Here is a 12,290-nt window from a genome sequence, read left to right as displayed (position 1 = left end):
AAAATGCAAATAACACATTATATAATCGCAAAGGGCGAGGCAACGTCCAGGCAAAAGGTTTTCAGCCAGCTACACGTCCATTGAGGCCATTTTGGGCGATGAAACGATAACAGTTGTACCGTACTTTCAGATAGGTCATTCACAAGATCTCTATTGGATTGTCATCTATAATGTAAAAAATATATAAATACACTGAAGTACTCAGCATCATTTTTGGAGAGTTGGGGCTTTCTTCCTCGACCCCTTCTATTGTCCAACGTACCAGTTTAATGTGTTCTCCTCAAAGTTATCCCGACAACTCCTGCTGACACCTGAAGTCGGGCTCCTATTTGCTGCACAGATTAGCCTTCAGTAGCTAAAACTTTGATTTCTATATTCTTGATGTGTGCAATTGCAACTGACCAGCTTACAATGCCGGGATGCGACCTTGTCATGCAGATCTCTTCCGGTAATGCCAACTGACACTTTAAATCTGCCATAACTTACCAATCATGAGAATTTGTGAAACCTCTTCCCTCATTCCTGCACCTTCCACCAATCATAACTTGCACCTCTTCACAAACAGCACCTCTCCACCACCAACTTGCTCCTCCCTCTCCTCTCTTCTCTCCCTTCACCTCATGTCACTACGCCATCAACACCATCAGCCATAGCACTTGATAACACTACTACCTATACTTTTCTTCTGCCAATGCTACCGAGCACACACTCACTGCATGAAACAGCGATCCCAGACCCCCATACCAAAGCAGTCCTCCTCCAGTTCCAACGCCTCCACCTTCAAATTTGCTGTCAATTAAAGGACATCATACCATATGTTGCCGGCAACAGGAATCTTAACAACATGTACTCCATCGTCCAAATCTCTTGTCACTTTCTCACCTGCACACCCTCACACCATATCCAAGCCCTTGTTACGCCTGTTCCATCACCTTCACGCATCTCCTCTCCAACTCTATTCCTCTCACCTCCCTCTCAATCATCTTCCTCTTTTCTTTCACAGATGTTTTTGTCATTGACCATGCTTTACCCACCCAAAACCTTGCCCCCCATGCTGCACCGTTCCCATTACCTCCCTCTGCTGCAACCACTTCTCCATCTCATCCACCTCAGCTCTTACCTCCCACTTCTGACTTGCCTTCTTTTCAGGGAGAGCATTCGTCACTACCAGATCATTCGAATCCCACACAATCATGCACTCCCGCACCCTCACCATTTATCTCCTCAGTTATCACTGTGAATGGAAACCAAAGTTTTTCACCCCGATCACAAAAAGCAATTCTGCATTCAGCAGTGGGTAGTTTTGGGTTTTTTCACAGACTGAAAGTGAATTAGTTTGCCCCTTTCATATAATAATAATAATAATAATAATAATAATAATACATGGAAAAAAGTTAAGCACGGGCTTTCTGGATCATTGCAATCACCCGAGAAAATTATTCAGAAACCGTTACGTTCATCAAGAAATAAAAACATACAGTATCTTGGTAAAGTATACCTATTTGACAAATGATTTGAGCCAAATTCAGAGGTTTTGTGGATTTTGTTGACAACACAAAATAAAGAGATTTGTAATGACACTGTTTAACACCAAAAAAACACAATTACTTTGGAATGGGGCTGCTGGCAACACACTCTGTGATGCAGGGCTCAAGACCAGTCAATAATGACATCTGATGAAGTCACAACAGAATAAATGTATCAAAGGGTCAATAATGCATATGAGCACGATGAGAACAAATGATTGCAAAAACATTCCTCATCCACTGAAGAATCCTTCAGAGAGAATGATTTGTTGCCATTCCTGGTGCAAAGGAACCTCCAACTGTGCCAGAGGCTGCACAGAAGGGACCATTTTCTTCATTCTTTGCCCAAGAATGTCAACAAACGTTCTCCATTGGATCTATATCAGAACTTCTTGTAGCCACAGCAATGTTGTGATGGTATAGTTTCACAAAAAGTTGGTAACTGCACGAGAAAGGTGGGGTCTTGCATTGTCATCCATTACAAGAACAGGTGTGGCGATTTGTGCGTGGTTGTCAAAATGTGGAACAACAGCATGATCTAAAATGTCCTCACAGGTTACCCCATGCAGTGACAAGGCCAGGTTTACAATTGTGATAGCCAACCCCATGTCATAACGGACCCGTCATCAAACGGGATGCATTCCACAAAGTTAAGTGTATGGGCTGTGTTAGGTTCTACCGTTAAACCCAAGTTCTACCATCATTCACCTGTTGGACTCTCATCAAACAGATCTGCAAGATGCGAGCTTCCAGCGTTGATTTTCCCAGCACCTTCCCAAGGGGTAGGCTGGCATTGCTAAATAGGTTGGCTGACTAATACTGCAGGTATCAGTCTCGCAGCGAACACACTACAACTAAAAAGACAGAAGTAGCTGTTTTAATTGGAATTTCTGATTTCCCCACTGCAAAAATCCTCTTACAATTGTGTATTGGATGCCCAAGGAGGGTGGATGTGTTGAAGGCACCTCCAATTAGTCAGAAAACCTTGCAGAAAATGTCAGTGTGGCACAATCACAATCACAATGAACAAAATGTTCACAATCACTGTTCCATTGAAGAGGTACTCTTTTTTTTTTTTTTGTATACCTTGTCAAGGCTCGTATGAAAGTTAAGACACAACGCACAGCAAGGGGGGCATGAGGCAAGAGTGCTTCTTAATTTAATATAATAATAACTAAATAAATAACTAACATATTTTTCGTGAATCATTGAATCTAAAACACTGGATGTTGGGCCGGCTAGAAATACGTTCAGGCGGGAGTGGAGACAGCAATAGAGGCGGAGATGATAGTGGTATTTGGTAAATGAGACGAAATATTCTAATAGTTTGAAATTCCATTGATTGAAAAATTAGGGTGTGGTGAGATGCGAATCCGTACACTTCTAAACTTCCAAGGTGAAAATGGACTGCATTTTTGAACTCAGTGGGGTCGATTTACTCTAAGAAATGTTGACGGACCACAAATTAATTATAGATTAGAAAATATTGAAATGAGTAGGATTAGTTACTCAACTCCAGTAATGATAAATCTTGTTTTAGGTCATATTTTCGAAATGGTAGTGAATTCAATGTCGGTGCAGTCATTTCTTAGAGTAAATCGACCCCATAGTGTTTGAAAATGCACTCCATTTCCACTTCGGACATCCAGAAGTACCCGTAATCTTACCTGACCATACCCTAATTTAACCAACTCATGAAACTAAAAGTCGTCATATGGAGCGACCTCTAAATCACCTCCGATCAACTTAAATTCTTTTATGCGCGTTATTGAATCATAGTGGAATAATTTAAGGCTTGTGGAGCTAACATGTGAATTTTATTTTATTTTTTTTTGCTGTTTTTGGGCCACCCTAATATATATATATATATTTTTTTTTTTTTGCGGATCCGGGGTGGCGGGATTCTCGCCCGACTCTTGGCGCCACCCTCACCACCGCCGTCTCCGGGGTTTATAACGCCGGCCGGCTCAGCACAGGCCTCAGGTCACGCGTCTTCAATCGCGATACCAACGTAATCCTTGTACCTTACCAGTTGGGGAAATAGACCCCGGTTACAGACTGGTTGTGTCAGATGCCGAGCGTTTTCTGCCAGTCTGTAACCATTTTGGTTTTATATGCCAATCGAACGGATCGTTCCTCGACACGACACGAATTAACTCAAAGCAGCAACTTCATCCGAATCAACCAGATTTATTGGGGAACATCAGGGAACACGACACAAGCAAACCATTCACGACAATGTTTTTATTAACAATCTTTAACCCGTTCTTAACTAGGGAACTACGGACTACAGGTTTCGAGGGGGTCACTACCGAGATATGCCTTAAACAACGTGCAAACAAGACAGACAGACAGACAGCATGCATGCAAGACAGAGTACTTGGTGATGTCTCATGGACGAGAGGAAAGTGTCAAAAAGCATGAATGTCGCTCATAACAGGATGTCCACGGATTCGAGCCCCCAGCTCGAACGTACCGCGTGGAAAAATGGAGGCGTCGTACTCTTGCCCCCTTTGCACCGCACGTGGTCTCCGCGCGCTCTGACCCCGCAGAAGGTCGACGATGGGCTTCAGCTGATCCCTTTCAAGGTCCAGCATACAAATCCAGGCCTGGCCTGTGCACCAGACAAGGCCCAAATCGAGGTGCCGGGCTCCGGCAAACGGATCGGCAAACGTGTCGAGCCGTTGGTGTGAGCAGGGGCCATCAGAGGCTCCGTCGTTTCCTCTCTTGCCTTCCTACCTCGAATCCCGACTTCTCAACTCTGTCCTCTCAGTTTCTTTCTGTAGAATCACCTTTTCTTTCCTTTTCCACTCTCGCCTCTCAAAGCTGGCTGCTGTCTCTCTCACGGCAGAATCACCTCCTCATAAGAGTCGATCGCCGACTCGACGTGCAGACCGCCTCTCCCACTGCCCCAAAAAGGCAGACTCCACATGCAGGCTGCCCCTCTTACTGCCAAAAATGCAGACTCGACGTGCAGGCAGGTTCAGCATCTCTCCCGGCAGATCCAACACTGTGCCTCCTTCATTCGCTCGCTTCGAAAACACGAGCACGCCTCGAGAACGACTGTTTCCACACACTGAGCCCTTTTACGAAGCCTTGGTTCGCTCGCTTCGAAGCCACCCTGAGCACGCCTTCCTCAGCGACTGTTCGCCCCAAAACTGAAACCCTTTTCTTTCCAGTTTCTCTTTCGTCCGCTCACTTCGACCCTGAGCACGCCTCTCCCAGCGAAGCCGACAAACTCCTCACCTTAGCTGCACTTCCTCTTTTTGGCTACACCCTCTCAGCCGACTGGGCGGGGCCCCATCCGGGATGGGGAAGGGAAGAAGAGGGAGCTCTCGTTCCACCACCACCGCACAGACAACAAAACAGCCTCTTATACCTCCCGACACACATGTAACGTCCATTTTACCACACAACCTAGCTAAACATGCATTTATTGGGGGATCTGAGCTAATCCTATATTTAGTAGTCCAATAAGGGCCATCTCCGTAACAATATACATAAACATATATATATATATATATATATACTGAAAGGATGGGATTGATTAAAACTGACATTTTGTTATTGCAGTTTCATGTAACTTATGTATCGTGCTTTGTCCTTGATTATAAGCATTTTAAAGTGTCCGTCTGTTATCTACATGTGATAAATAATCCACAGGATTAAAAAAGAGTGTGTAGAATAAGAAGGAAAAGCCAGGATGTGAATTTTGGAGAGGATGGCAAAGAAAAAGAAAGATGAAAGAAAATGACAAAACTTTCTACCTTTTTCAGACTTGGCCCTATTTAGATGATCCCAAATAGAACATTGAGGGATGTATACAGCATTGCCAAGGGGCGCAACTCATGAGAAAATGAAATAGTAACATTCGTAACTTGAACAACACTCTGTAGAGCGCACACCTCTGCCAGGCTAAACGGTTTACGTTTTGGATTCCGCTTGTCGGTTGGATCTGGATCCGGACCTGAACTAAAATCTAATCAGCTTGCTTTTGTCACCTAACCAACTCATCCACCTAGTTTTGTCACAATCCATCCAAAACGTTTTGAGATATTGTGCTATATATGTTGTTTTAGCCCTTTCTCTCTCAATGGTGAAGAATCATTTTAAAAATTCTCGGATCCGGATCCGGATCTTCATCAAAATCCAATCAATTCCTCCTTGTCACACTCCCAACATCTCCACCAATTTTCTTCCACATCCGTCCATAACCTTTTGAGATATCCTGCTCACAAACAAACAAACAAGCAGTCATAGACTGGTACTTACGAAATTGTCAACTTGACCTCTGACCTTGTCTAATTAAAGCTGTCTCGAGAGAAAGTAGCGACTCAAACCAGAAGTTTCTACGATGATTCTGTACCAAACCATCAAAAATCGAATGTTTGACCTCACTGTGACCTTGACCTTTGACCGATTTTGACCAAAATCTATTCAGCACCAGCCATCACCCTTATGAATCACGTGGTGTAATTTGACATTGGTCGCTTCTTCCGTTCTCGAGTTATCGTGCCTACAAACAAACACACACACAAAAACAAACAAACACACAAACAGATGGCGGAAGTCATCAATATACTTACAAAATCTTTAGATTTCTTAAGTAACAAGCAATCATAGACTGGTACTTACGAAATCGTCAACTTGACCTCTGACCTTGTCTAATAAAAGCTGTCTCTCGAGAAGGTAGCGACGCAAACCAGAAGTTTCTATGATGATTCTGTACCAAACCATCAAAAATCGAATGTTTTGGATGTTTGACCTCACTGTGACCTTGACCTTTGACTGATTTTGACCAAAATCTAAGCAGCGCTAGCCACCACCCTCCTGGATCACGTGGTGTAATTTGACATTAGTAGCTTCTACCGTTCTCGAGTTATCATGCCTACAAACAAACAAACAAGCAGTCATAGACTGGTACTTACGAAACCGTCAACTTGACCTCTGACCTTGTCTAATAAAAGCTGTCTCTTGAGAAGGTAGCGACGCAAACCAGAAGTTTCTACGATGATTCTATACCAAACCATCAAAAATCGAATGTTTTGGATGTTTGACCTCACTGTGACCTTGACCTTTGACCGATTTTGACCAAAATCTAATCAGCGCGAGCCACCACCCTCCTGAATCACGTGGTGTAATTTGACATTGGTAGCTTCTTCCGTTCTCGAGTTATCGTGCCTACAAACAAACAAACACACAAATAAACAAACAAACAAACACACAAACAAACACACAAACAAACACACAAACAAACACACAAACAAACACACAAACAAACACACAAACAAACACACAAACAAACAAACAAACAAACAGAAACGGAAGTCATCAATATACTTACGAAATCTTTAGATTTCGTCAGTAACAAACAGAGGACGGAAGTCATCAATATACTTACGAAATCTTTAGATTTCGTAAGTAACAAACAGACTAACATGCAGGGGTGAAAACACCACCTCCCTCCACCTTCGGTGGTGGATATAATTATTTGCGCAATAATCCAATCAAAACACCATAAATGCAAGGCTGCAAAAACTACGAAGCCTTTACTGGCAAAGATTGAAATATGCAGTGCTATATATCGTAATTACAGAAAAAAAACAAGTAAATACAGATGAGGAATAGAAAAAAATAAAAGCAAAAAGTCGAGGGAAGATAAATGTTTCAAAACCCATTCATATCATTAGCATAATGAGTAGGTATACTTCACTGAATAGGGTATGGATGGGCCTCAACATTGTTGCATGATAGTCAATCACTGAGATATGTTACTCATCTTGAGATTTAATGTAAAATGGTTGCAGAAATGCATTCGCGCAATGTGCAGAGGATTGTTGAATATTTATTCAAAAATGCAATGCAATTATTATAGTGGAACTTTGGAATCCATAATTTTTGGGGCTGCAGTGAACCGTAATTTACTGTGGTCTTTTTGAAAAGAGGTGACCCGAAACACAACACTTTAAGAAAATATATTTTCTTACAAGCCTGAGACACAAATGATGTATTGAAAGTCTGACAGCATGGTAGAGAGGGAGAAGACTTACCTGTGAGCTGTATAACCTGGGTTTGATTTCTGATCTGACTACAAACTGTTGGACTGGTGCTTTGCAGGCAGGATATTGCACCACAAGGTGTACCATCCCTCGAATGGAGATTAAGATTGGTACCAATCTGCCAACATTAGATGGTACAGATCCTACGTTGTCATTCGATGAAAAGTTGGATGGGTTAATCGCTGGTACACACCAAATTTTTTCCCTGACTTATTTGGTGTGATTCTGGAGGAACCACAACTCGTACCCCACCCCTCTGTAGATAAATATTGATGGTAAAGTTGGTTGTGACAGTCTATGTTCATTTCAAAGAATGCACAAAGTGATGATGATCATATGAAAATAAAAAAGGGTTTATCATAACTATTGTTGAGAACATTTTAGATTCTCTTGTATATACATGTCATGTCTTTTCACTCAACTTATTCAAAAAGACGTTGAAAACGAGACCATACATCACCTGCATAATTCCAGATGGAGACTACAAAATGGTTGAAATGATGGACTCCTGAGCCTTTTCCTTTTGTGGTAATTATTTCCTTACTTTGTTTTTGATTTTACTTCATTGCACAGCCTTTGAAAATGTCCAAACACGTTATTTGGTTTCATCAGATATTTACCATTTAATAACGATATAGTTGCTCTTTGTCGTCTCCAGAGCTATATAACAGTATATAACTGTGATTATGGATTCATTGCTTTGAGTAGTTTTTTTCTGAATGCTGACATAAAATATGAATGCAATCAGTCAAGTTTTGTCTAATTCGGAAATTGATTTATACCACATTAAGATGAACGATTTTGATGTAAGCAAACATAACATGGTTGTTAAATGGCTAGATTTAGCACGTCTTGCCTCATAAATAGCAGGAGAAATTGACAATTAAATTGAGTTATAGGCTAGCCGGTTAGGCTTTATCAAGTTTCAAAGATATGCGATAAATCATGTTGGATTTATTGCATGCCTTTCATCAAATGTTGCAAAGTTAGGTTGGATTATAGCTTTCCCATCTGAGTACATAGTTCATGATGCTGGGACCGCAAGTTCAAATCCTGTGCCGATTTACTTTCACTGCATTTACCGTGTTGATTTGTCTAATGTTTTTGTTGTTCATGTAGAAGCATAATGATGTGTCCAAACATCCTTATCCTGCATGTTATGTGCGTGGGGCTGTTAAAATGTTTTTGGAATGAGATACACACTAATTTTGTTTTAATATATTTTTCAATAAAGAAGTATATGATTCATGACATTATATTACCTCACTATAAACAAGGTGTTTCAATTCAGGACACTGAATGAAATACTGGTTGTCATATGTTTGTTAATCTTTAAATTCAAATGTATGCTTGTTTATTGCAGGTGTCATTGCTTCGCTCAAATGAGATGCGAACAATGTCTTTGTTGTATTTCACAAAAAATACTTTTATCTGAAAGACTTTCTTGCCCAATAGGTGTTAAGTTGCTACTGCACTGTTTATTTTGAAACAACACTCTGTACGTATGTACATGTGTATATACGAGGTGTGATCAAAAAGTTTGGTGAATGTTGGAATAAAATAGTTTAATTAAAAATTAAACACTTACATGATTAATCCCCTTCGAAAGACTCCTCTCCTGCACATACACAACTATTTTACAATTCCTGCCACTGTCGGAAACATTTCTGGAAGTACTCTTTATTAATCACCTTCAGAAGGTCCGTCGTGTTGGATTTGATGCCTCGACTGTGTTAACTCGATTCCCTTTCATCGTTTGTTTCAATTTGGGGAACAGCCATAAGTTGCACGGTGCCAAATTGTGTGAATAAGGCATATGTGGGACGACAGGAATATTTTTTGCCACCAAAAATTGTTGGATAAAGAGCGACATTTCATGATGGAGTAGTCACCTGTTCTTCCACTTTTTTGGTCTTTTTTTCTGACTGCCACTCACAAGCATTTCTTAACTTCCATGTAGAAAGCTGCATTAATGGTAGCACCATTGGGAAGAAATTCTGCATGAAACATTCCTTGTCAAAGACCGAAATCAGCATGACCTTCACTTGTGATCTCGACTGCCATGCCTTTTTCAGTTTCAGTGATGGGGGTGTCTTCCACCGGGAGCTCTGTGCTTTTTTTCCGGGTCATACTCGTAAACCCATGACTCGTCACCCTTTATCACCTGGGGGAAGAATGTTGGATCCAAAACGTATCAATCAAACAAGTTGGATGAAATCAAGACAATTTCATTTTTTTTGGTCATCTGTGAGGATGCGCAGAATGAATTTTGCGCGAATGCGTCTCATGTTCAAATTGTCTGACGGGATGACTGGAACGGGACCAAATGAAAGACGTCTCTTCCGCCATTTCTCGAATGGTTAAACATCTGTTTTAATGGTCGACAGTGCTGAATTTTTTTTTTTTTTTTTTGTATACCTTGGTCGAGGCTCGTATGAGAGCTAACACACAACTCACAGCAAGGAGGCATGAGACAAGAGGGGCGGGAGTGGAAGGGACAAAACAGTGGGGAACAGACACATTAGGTGAACTGTGGAAGGGAGAGGGATGGGGATGGGACGGGGAACATGGCGAAGAGAAGATGGACATTTCGGGGACCTTCAGGAAGGAAAGCAGGAGAAATGAAGGAAGTGGGCTTGGGTGGATTATCGGGGGTAGAAAAGATCGAGGATTTGGATGGGGGAAGATAAGAGGTGGTGGTGAACAGCTGTTTTGAAAGCCTGGAGGGAAGAATGGGAAAGAATAGAGTGAGGAAGTTTATTCCAAAGGCGGGAAAAAAGAGGAATGAAAGAGTGAAGATGAGCAGTGATTCGTGATTTTGGTAGTTTTACCAGAAGGGGGTTGTTGGCGGACCTTGAGCACCCTGTGGAAATGTGGTGGGGACAAATCGCAGAGAGAGCAGGGGGGGCAAGGCTGGAGAGGAGTCAGTAGAAGACAGAAAGACCACCGACCAAACTGCGGTGATTGAGTGAGAGGCCCAAAGACTCAGCTTCATTGCGGGAGATGCCGATGATCTTAAATGCCCTGGTTTCGACAGCGTGAAGCCGAGAAAGGTGGGAGGCAGGAGCACCAGCCCAGAGGGGAGAGCAGTACTCCATCAGGCTACGGACAAAAGCTTTGTAAGTGGTCAGGAGCTCAAGAGGGCCGAGGAAGGACTTAGCACGACGGAGGATTCCCAGTCGGCGACTGGCTTTTGAGGCGAGGTTGGAAATGTGACTTTCCCAGGAAAGGTCATGGCAGATAGTGAGACCTAGAAGCTTGAAAGAAAAGACTTCTTCCAGAGGATTGTTGAGAAAGTGGATGGGGGGGTTTTGTAAACGGTCCTTTCGAAGAGACATATTGAGAGTGTGAGATTTGTCTGGATTGAAAGACATGTTCCACGTGTTGGACCAGTTTGTGATTTTATCCAGATCTGCAGTGAGCGAAGAAGCTGCTGCTTGCCCGTCTGAGGGATGACAGATGGTACGGCGGAGGGTGGAGTTGTCGGCAAAGAGAAATAGAGGATTTTCCAGAGAGTCCGAGAGATCATTGATGAATTGATTGAGCAATGTTTTCATTGATTCATGCTGTTGACGGACGACGGCTTCTTTCATCATATTCCAGCGACTCATTTCCTTCCTGAAACCTTCGAAAACGGTCTTTTTTGGCACAGCTTCATCTGTGTAGACCTTTAAGAGAATTTCTTGTGTTTCTCTGGGTCCATTGGTTTTGCTTCCATACCAGCCATCTGATAAATCTGGAGTAGTGTACTATTCGTCATGCAGAGACTGTGACCAATTCGACATTGGTGAAACTGTAACAAATGTAAAACAAAGGCTCGATCAACACGATAGAACAAGCAGGCTTGGAAAGGTGACAGTCAGCCATAGCACGTCATTGCCTGCAATCTGGCCACACTTACATGATTAATCCCCTTCGAAGGACTCCTCTTCTGCACATACACACCTATTTTACAATTCCTGCCACTGCAACTTAGATGGGATCCATGTCTGAGACAAGACGTCCGACAAAAGACACCTCTGATGCAAATGGCGAAAACTGGATGGTGCAACCAGCTGGATAAGGTGAGTAACAAACAACACTTAATCCCAAGCACCACATTTAAGTGTGTACAACACCCAATGAGGACCCCAATCGTACAACAAACACCTCATCACGTCTAATCCGGAAACGAAACCAACTATGTTCGTGCCCCGGTAACACAAAAACACCAACAAGCGCAACACATGCTCACCTACACACATACAACACCAAATCAGGTATAAGTACAAAAAAATTTTTTTAAAGAGCAGAGAAGCCCATCGATGGTTTGATGTTTATTTTGCTTGAGGTTTGCAAAATGTAATTCAATAAAAGTACTCTTCCATTTGACCTCAAGCACCAGCAAATGACCAGAAATGAGCGGTCATATTGAAATAATAACCAGACACATGCCGAGGCTCGGGGTCAATTGGCCTGAGGAAGCCCAGCTGTGAAGCTTGTGAAACATCGCCTGAGACCGGGTCTGTTCTTGCTTATTGCTCAAATTAGCAGAGTCGATCAAGTTTACTTTTGGTTGGAAGTGCCTTATTCTTCTTCGAAAATGTATAATCCCAACCGTCACAATCATATATATATATATATATATATATATATATATATATATATATATATATATATATATATATATATATATATATATATATATATATATATATATATATAT

At 41.9% G+C, this 12,290-nt stretch overlaps 1 protein-coding gene across 2 annotated transcripts in view; it reads left to right on the top strand.

The window, feature by feature from the left end:
* Nucleotides 1-9,134, top strand: part of LOC147023536 (uncharacterized) — a 20,546-nt gene extending 11,412 nt beyond the window's left edge. Inside the window, exon 3 of one of the 2 annotated variants that reach the window (XR_015060264.1) lies at nucleotides 8,060-9,134. The gene's annotated coding sequence lies outside the window, so the exon portion shown is untranslated. Of the gene's footprint in view, nucleotides 1-7,643 lie in introns of both variants that reach the window. The other variant, XR_015060262.1, reaches the window with a different exon arrangement.
* The last annotated feature ends 3,156 nt before the right edge of the window (nucleotides 9,135-12,290 follow it).

This window comes from Eptatretus burgeri, chromosome 7 (genome assembly GCF_056783735.1).
Source record: "Eptatretus burgeri isolate ZD-2024b chromosome 7, Ebu_testis_v1, whole genome shotgun sequence".
NCBI classification, from domain to species: Eukaryota; Metazoa; Chordata; class Myxini; order Myxiniformes; family Myxinidae; genus Eptatretus; species Eptatretus burgeri.
This window is presented reverse-complemented; position numbering and strand designations above follow the sequence as displayed.